This window comes from Chiloscyllium plagiosum, unplaced genomic scaffold (assembly GCF_037043375.1).
Source record: "Chiloscyllium plagiosum isolate Xiang-an unplaced genomic scaffold, Cpla_swu_hap1 HiC_scaffold_12, whole genome shotgun sequence".
Classification (NCBI taxonomy): Eukaryota; Metazoa; Chordata; class Chondrichthyes; order Orectolobiformes; family Hemiscylliidae; genus Chiloscyllium; species Chiloscyllium plagiosum.
This window is the reverse complement of record NW_028270150.1, coordinates 62,670,380-62,677,362: the sequence shown is the minus strand read 5'-3', so window position 1 is coordinate 62,677,362 and position 6,983 is coordinate 62,670,380.

Genomic DNA, 6,983 nt, shown 5'->3' with positions numbered 1-6,983 from the left:
CATAAGAGGTACAGTTAGTAAGTTTGCAGATGACACCAAAATTAGAGGTGTAGTGGACAGCGAAGAGGGTTACCTCAGATTACAACAGGATCTCGACCAGATGGGCCAATGGGCTGAGAATTGGCAGGTGGAGTTTAATTCCGATAAATGCGTGGAGCTGCATTTTGGGAAAGCAAATCTTAGCAGGACTTATACTCTTAATGGTAAGGTCCTAGGGAGTGTTGCTGAACAAAGATCTTGGAGTGCAGGTTCATAGCTCCTTGAAAGTGGAGTCGCAGGTAGATAGGATAGTGAAGAAGGTGTTTGGTATGCTTTCCTTTATTGGTCAGAGTATTGAGTACAGGAATTGGGAGGTCATGTTGCGGCTGTACAGGACATTGGTTAGGCCACTGTTGGAATATTGCGTGCAATTCTGGTCTCCTTCCTATCGGAAAGATGTTGTGAAACTTGAAAGGGTTCAGAAAAGATTTACAAGGATGTTGCCAGGGTTGGAGGATCTGAGCTACAGGGAGAGGCTGAACAGGCTGGGGCTGTTTTCCCTGGAGCGTAGGAGGCTGAGGGGTGACCTTATAGAGATTTAGAAAATCATGAGGGGCATGGATAGGATAAATAGACAAAGTCTTTTCCCTAGGGTCGGGGAGTCCAGAACTAGAGGGCATAAGTTTAGGGTGAGTGGGAAATGATATAAAAGAGACTTAAGGGACAACATTTTCACACAGATGGTGGTATGTGTATGGAATGAGCTGCCAGAGGATGTGGTGGATGCTGGTACAATTGCCACATTTAAGAGACATTTGGATGGGTATATGAATAGGAAGGATTTGGAGGGATATGGGCCGGGTGCTGGCAGGTGGGACTAGATTGGGTTGGGATATCTGGTCGGCATGGACGGGTTGGACTGAAGGGTCTATTTCCATGCTGTACATCTCTGTGACTCTATGACTCTATTGGTCAGCGCATTGACTATAGGAGTTGGGCGGTCATGCTGTGGCTGTCCGGGACATTGGTTAGGCCATTTTTGGAATATTGCATTCAATTCTGGAATCCCTGCTGTACAAAAGATGTTGTAATTTTTTTTCTGAACCCTTTCAAGTTTCAAAACAATATTGCCAGGGTTGGAGGGTATGAGCTATAGGGAGAGGCTGAATAGACTGGTGCTATTTCCCTGGGGTATTTGAGGCTGAGGGGTGACCTTTTATAGAGGTTTGTAAAATCACGAGGGACATGGATAGGATAAATAGACAGATAAGATCTTTTCTGAGCATCCAGATACAGAGGGCAAAGATATTATAAGGGATCCAAGGGGCAACCTTTTCATACAGGGGATGGTGTGTGTATGGAATGAGCTGTCAGAGGAAGTGGTGGAGGCTGGCACAGTTACAACATTTAAAAGGCATCTGGATGGGTATATGAATAGAAAGGGTTTAGAGGGATATGGGCTAAGTGCTGGCAAATGGGACTAAATTTATTTAGAATATCTGGTTCCAATGGATGGGTTGGACCGAAGGGTCTATTTCTATGTTGTACAGCTCTATGACTCTGTGGTTACTTGATATAACAATTGATCATATTTGACAAATAGAATTGCTCAATTTATAAATTTTTGGGTCCCCTTTAGATGGCCAGTTGCTATTGTGGCCATTTAATGAGGGTTGATGTTTGGGTAACGTCAGTCTGAAAGTTCAATTTAAACACACTCACTTTAAAAATACATTTCAATACCACTGAACATGGCCCTCCATGTGATGGTCTGCTTGACTGAAGACACCTCACTACCACTTTGTCCAGAGCAACTAGTGATGGACAGCAATTGCTATTCTTGCCAGCAATGCTCATATACTGAATTCAATTTTTTTTCAAACTTCACTGCTGAGATTGACTCACTCTTGCATTTCAAACGAAAGAGGAAAGAGCAGAACCTCAAGGATACTACAGGGAAAATAGTGTGGAAAAGGCCACCTGAATCCAAAAATAAATTTCCTAATTTTGCACCTGAGTTTGATTCACTGCGATGGATAACCTTAACCTCAATTACTGAATAAGTTGACTAGTTTGTCGATCCTAATTGCCTTGGATAATATTCTCAGTCACTGAAGCACTTTAGATAAACTTGCAAACGTGGTAAATGTTCTCAATAAGTGATCTGTGCTCTCCAGGCTGGACTACTTTCCAAATTATTATTGAATGTCAATGAAATGTCACCATAACTCTTCCCCATTTTCATTGTATCCTCGTATATTAGGTGGATTGCAATTTTCTTGCTAACATTAGAAGACATGCAATAGAAATTAATAAAATGTTATTTACTATATCTTACAACTTTACATTTCTCAGTTAAAACTGTATGCTTTGATCTCCTGTCTGATTCAACATTGGGTTGTGAGTATAAGTGACTTTTCATAATATAACTGGCAATAAGTTCCAAAGCTCTCTAAATTTTCAATGCACTTGCAAGACTTTTAAACTTGCTAATCAATATATCTTCCATTTTCTTTTGCTTTGGACAAGGTGAGAAAAATGTTGAATTCTTTGTGGATGGGTGGTAAATGCCTAATTCCTGGCAATTTAATGCATTAAGATGGATTTCAGTTCATCATATAAAAGTGAAACATAAACAGCGGAATATGTTGTAATTGAGAATTACAGTTGGATTATAAATGTGGACAATTTTACTGCTCGCCTATGTTTACCTTAACCACCTCTTCCTTTCTAGCAGGGAACCAGCATGTGGAACCATGAATTCATTGGCTTAAATTAACTCAAACTCCTCTTCTGACTTATTGATTGCACCGAGGCTGTACGTGCACATAGCCAATGTTATCAGCACCTACAAAGTTAAAAATCACACGACATCAGGTTAACATCCAACAGGTTTTTTTTGGAAGCACTAGCTTTCAGAGCGCTACTTCTTCAGGTGGTTGTGGAGTATAAGATTGTCAGCCACGAATGGGTTGCAGGTTTCAGTTCATTAATATGTAAATCCCAGAACTTCTTCTATGTCACATTCCCAAAATAATTTAACGTTTTATAAAAAAAAAGTGACAGTTTGGCTCAGACAATGTATTAAAGGTGTGAGGTTACAGCCTGTCTGTATCCCAATCTTGCAACCCATTCGAAAAGATGAAAGACTTAACAGCAATCTAGATCTGTTCAATATATCACTTCAGTTGCATCACACTGTGATCTTTTGCCATAAATTCTGTGTCTTATGATCCCACTCCACAGCTACCTGATAAAAGAGCAGCACTCAGGGTGCTAGTACTTCCAAATAAACCTGTTGGACTATAACCTGGAGTTGTGATTTTCAACTTTGTCGACCCCAGTCCAATGCCAGCACCTCCAAATCATTATCACGGCCTGTTAGTCAATGGTACCGATTTGCTATCTTGTAATTTTATCTTCTACAGTGGTCTCTTAATGCACAGTTGTGTTAAACTGTGTAAGAGACTTGCAATTGGGTATATTTCTCCATGTTCTAGCATTAATAATAAACTTGGTGACTTAAAGCATATAGCCGTGCATATCTTGTGGAACATCAGATAATGGAGGCAAAAGATTGCCCTGGCATCTCTGGACTCTCCTCCAAATTAGATGTTTTTAGTTCTGTGAAAGTAGTTTTTGTTTTGTTAATGCTGCTGTTTTCCATATGGATCCAAACTCCAGAAATTCAGACACTTGTACTCATTGTTTTTAACCACCTTGAAACACCTCTGACAGTAATATCGCTAACTGCATGTTGCATATTTAATACTTTACGCTAAATGTTTAGCTATAGAATAGTTTGATTCTGATGTGACAGTAATCCTTAGGGTAAGGTCCAGTAGTTTGTGATCTAAATTCCAAGTTATTGTAACAAGTTACATATTTGATATTTGCATTAATATTGATAATGCTCCTGCTATACATTTGATTATTCTATTTGGCAAGAACTGAATGATTAGAGCAAAGTGGCGAGTTTGATTTCTACCATGTTCACCTGAGATTCTGATCTCAGCAGTGCTGCTACGGGTATGCATTTGAGCATTTGACATAGATTATTTGTGTTTTTTAGTTGCTGATGATAATTTTCAAAATAAATATTTTGTGAAAAAATATGGTTGATATATTTTTCTTCAATCATTAGTTGTATTGAAATATTAGGATGAATGCAGAACAGGGGAAAGCTTGATAGACCTCGGTATGTTTTTTTGCTAAAATTAGTGTATTGAGAGAAATTTAATCTCTGTGGGAAGAAATCAAAAAGACAGTGCTTCATAAGGCATCAGTGCATCTCCAGGAATCCTGAGAGCAGCAAGCTGACCCATTTTCTCAGCTGTAGAAAGTGCCTTATTTGAGATGATCGGAGAGTAGAAAGGAGATGGAGCAATTTTTGTATGTCCACCAAAAATAACCAGTCGAATTATTCCGCATTGCTTTGCAATCAAACAGTTTTTAATAGATTGTGATTTATCACTTCAAAGTTTATTTTAATGAAAGCAGTAATTATGTACTACTGCTCTGTTACAAGATTGCCTTGTTTGCAGAATCATTTATCTCTGCAATGATCAGTGACTTTAAGCACATTAGAAGAGCTATTTACTATCTGAAAGCACCAGTAATGAGATGGAATGCTCATGCAGCAATTATTTGACTCAAGGTGGTCTTTAATCTTCAGTGCCAAAGAAATGCACTAGTCTGCAAGACATTTTTATCACTTTCATTGGAAACTGCCTTAATTGTAGCCTAATGAAGTAACTTTTCAGTTGGCTATTAAATTATATTTTTCTGAAATAGAGTAGATTTTTCAGAGTAGATTTGCATATTATGGCTTGGATGGCCAGATCATTGTTTTTATAGCTTAGATTGAAGTTACATGTTGGAATCATGTGGAAATGTCATCAAATAGACTCTGTGGAAAATGCTTAGGTTTTTGGCAATTGTCCCATGTATGGAACCCTCCAAAAATGTGCTTTTTTAAAAAAATTGGAATTCAGTTCTGACACACTTAATTTCTGAGTATCTCAGCTTAAGGATTTAAAAACCAACTCCTGAGATCAAAGCAACATATGAATGAACCCCCAACTGACCAACCTGACAATCGAACCTACCAACATTACATCCATCCTCTCCACTAGGCCAGAACGTGCTCACCCTCCTGACCTGACCCAACACTACCTACACTGACCTGACAGCACTCAACTAACCTGAGTTCACAGAACCACATCACACCAGTCCAACCCAACTCCCAATCCTGGGCTGAGATTTTGTCTTGAGCTCTTTTTACCATCCACCTGACTTGACCCTTCCCACCCCACTGGACCCACATTTGTCAGGTAATGTTAGATGCAACAGGAGGCCTATTGCTTCTCCATTTGGTTACTTGATTGCTATCAGAATAAGATCCAGTATAGCTTCATATGAACACAATTATACTGAAGATTTTTGAAGGACCAGGGCAAAGATTTGTGCTAAAGTTCAATTATTTTGAGTTTTATTTGTTAACTTCCTTTAACTTAAAAGAAGAAATAAAATTGGTAATGGCTGCAGTTTTTGAAAAGGCTGGATCAAATTACCTTAAAGGGCTTTTTAAAATAATTGTCATTATCATTGCAGATTAGCAAACACCAATAATTCATGTCAATAGAACTTCGGTAATTAGAAATTCAGGCAAAAATACCAAATGCATCTAAAGGTGTTTGAACAGCTTGGGTAGCCAATGTGACTGAACTTTATGGAAGAATACGTGGCAGAGAATTTATGCAGAATTTGAGGATAGGATTAGATGACCAGACCTACTTGTAATGTGAAATCATAGTCAAATTGTACAGTACAATGTCACAACAATATAGATATACGCGATTGAATTCAATCAAATGATTAAAGATTTTTGACTTCATTGGTTTGGAATGGTTTCAGAAAGGAATTAAACACACTGATAAATTGGGATAGGCATCACTTGACCCACATATTGGCAGAGTCTTATGAGACCAACATGATTTTAAAAAAAAAGACTGAGCTAAAATTTGTATTTATCTAAGCCAGTCGACCCCATGGTAACAGGAAAGGTTTTTGCTCACATTGTTTACACCATCTGAGAATCTTCCACGAGTTGGCTGTGAAACAACACTTATAAATTACAACACCTGGTTGGAGCGAATTTGAGAGAATATAATAACAATCTGCTACCTCATTGGAGGAGCAAGGAAGATAGATTTTCAACTGCAGAATTCAACACAGACTGGAGAATGCTCTTTCTTGTTTCTCAAAAAAAAACGCACCTAGTTCGAGAACTGACTGGAAAGTATTGATGGGGGCACGTGGGTTGGGGGACGGTTGTAACCACTGTTACCTAATGGGTGATTCATGATTTATTGTATTTTTGAGAAGCTATTCCGAAGTATGGAACATCTCATTAAATAGGTAAAGAAAGAAAATGTACAACCCATGACAGATGAGAACGCTTCACCCTTTCTGTAGAATGGAGTAGAGGTAGTGTACCTTAACATTCCAGTGCTCCTGCATCCTTCTGTGGTGGTTTCAGGATTAATAGTCTTTGTTCTTCCCTCAAGCTTATGTACAACAACTTCTGATGTTTCCCTCCAAACAGAGTGTCTCAAATCCTTGTATTTTCTTGTCCTTTTCTCACTTCTTGTTCCTGTTAATGCAATTGGTTTGAAATAGCATTTATGGCCAGCCCCCAATCACCTGTCTGGAAAATGCTCATAAATCAGATGACAATTGTCCCCTTACCCACTTCTATTTGAAAGTTAATTTTGATTCGAAGACCAATACATCATTTTTGATGTGCTGTGTTGACAATGGAGTAGAATGGTGCGAGTTATGACATTGGTGATCCTTATGACGTTCTCTTTTAAAGTAGAGGTTTTTCTAATTTTTCAGAAGGCCAGTTATGGATGTGACAGTTAGCTGACGTCTCATACCATAGAATGCTTGATTAATACAGGTTTAAGAAGATTCCCCACCCCCTCCATCAAACACCAATT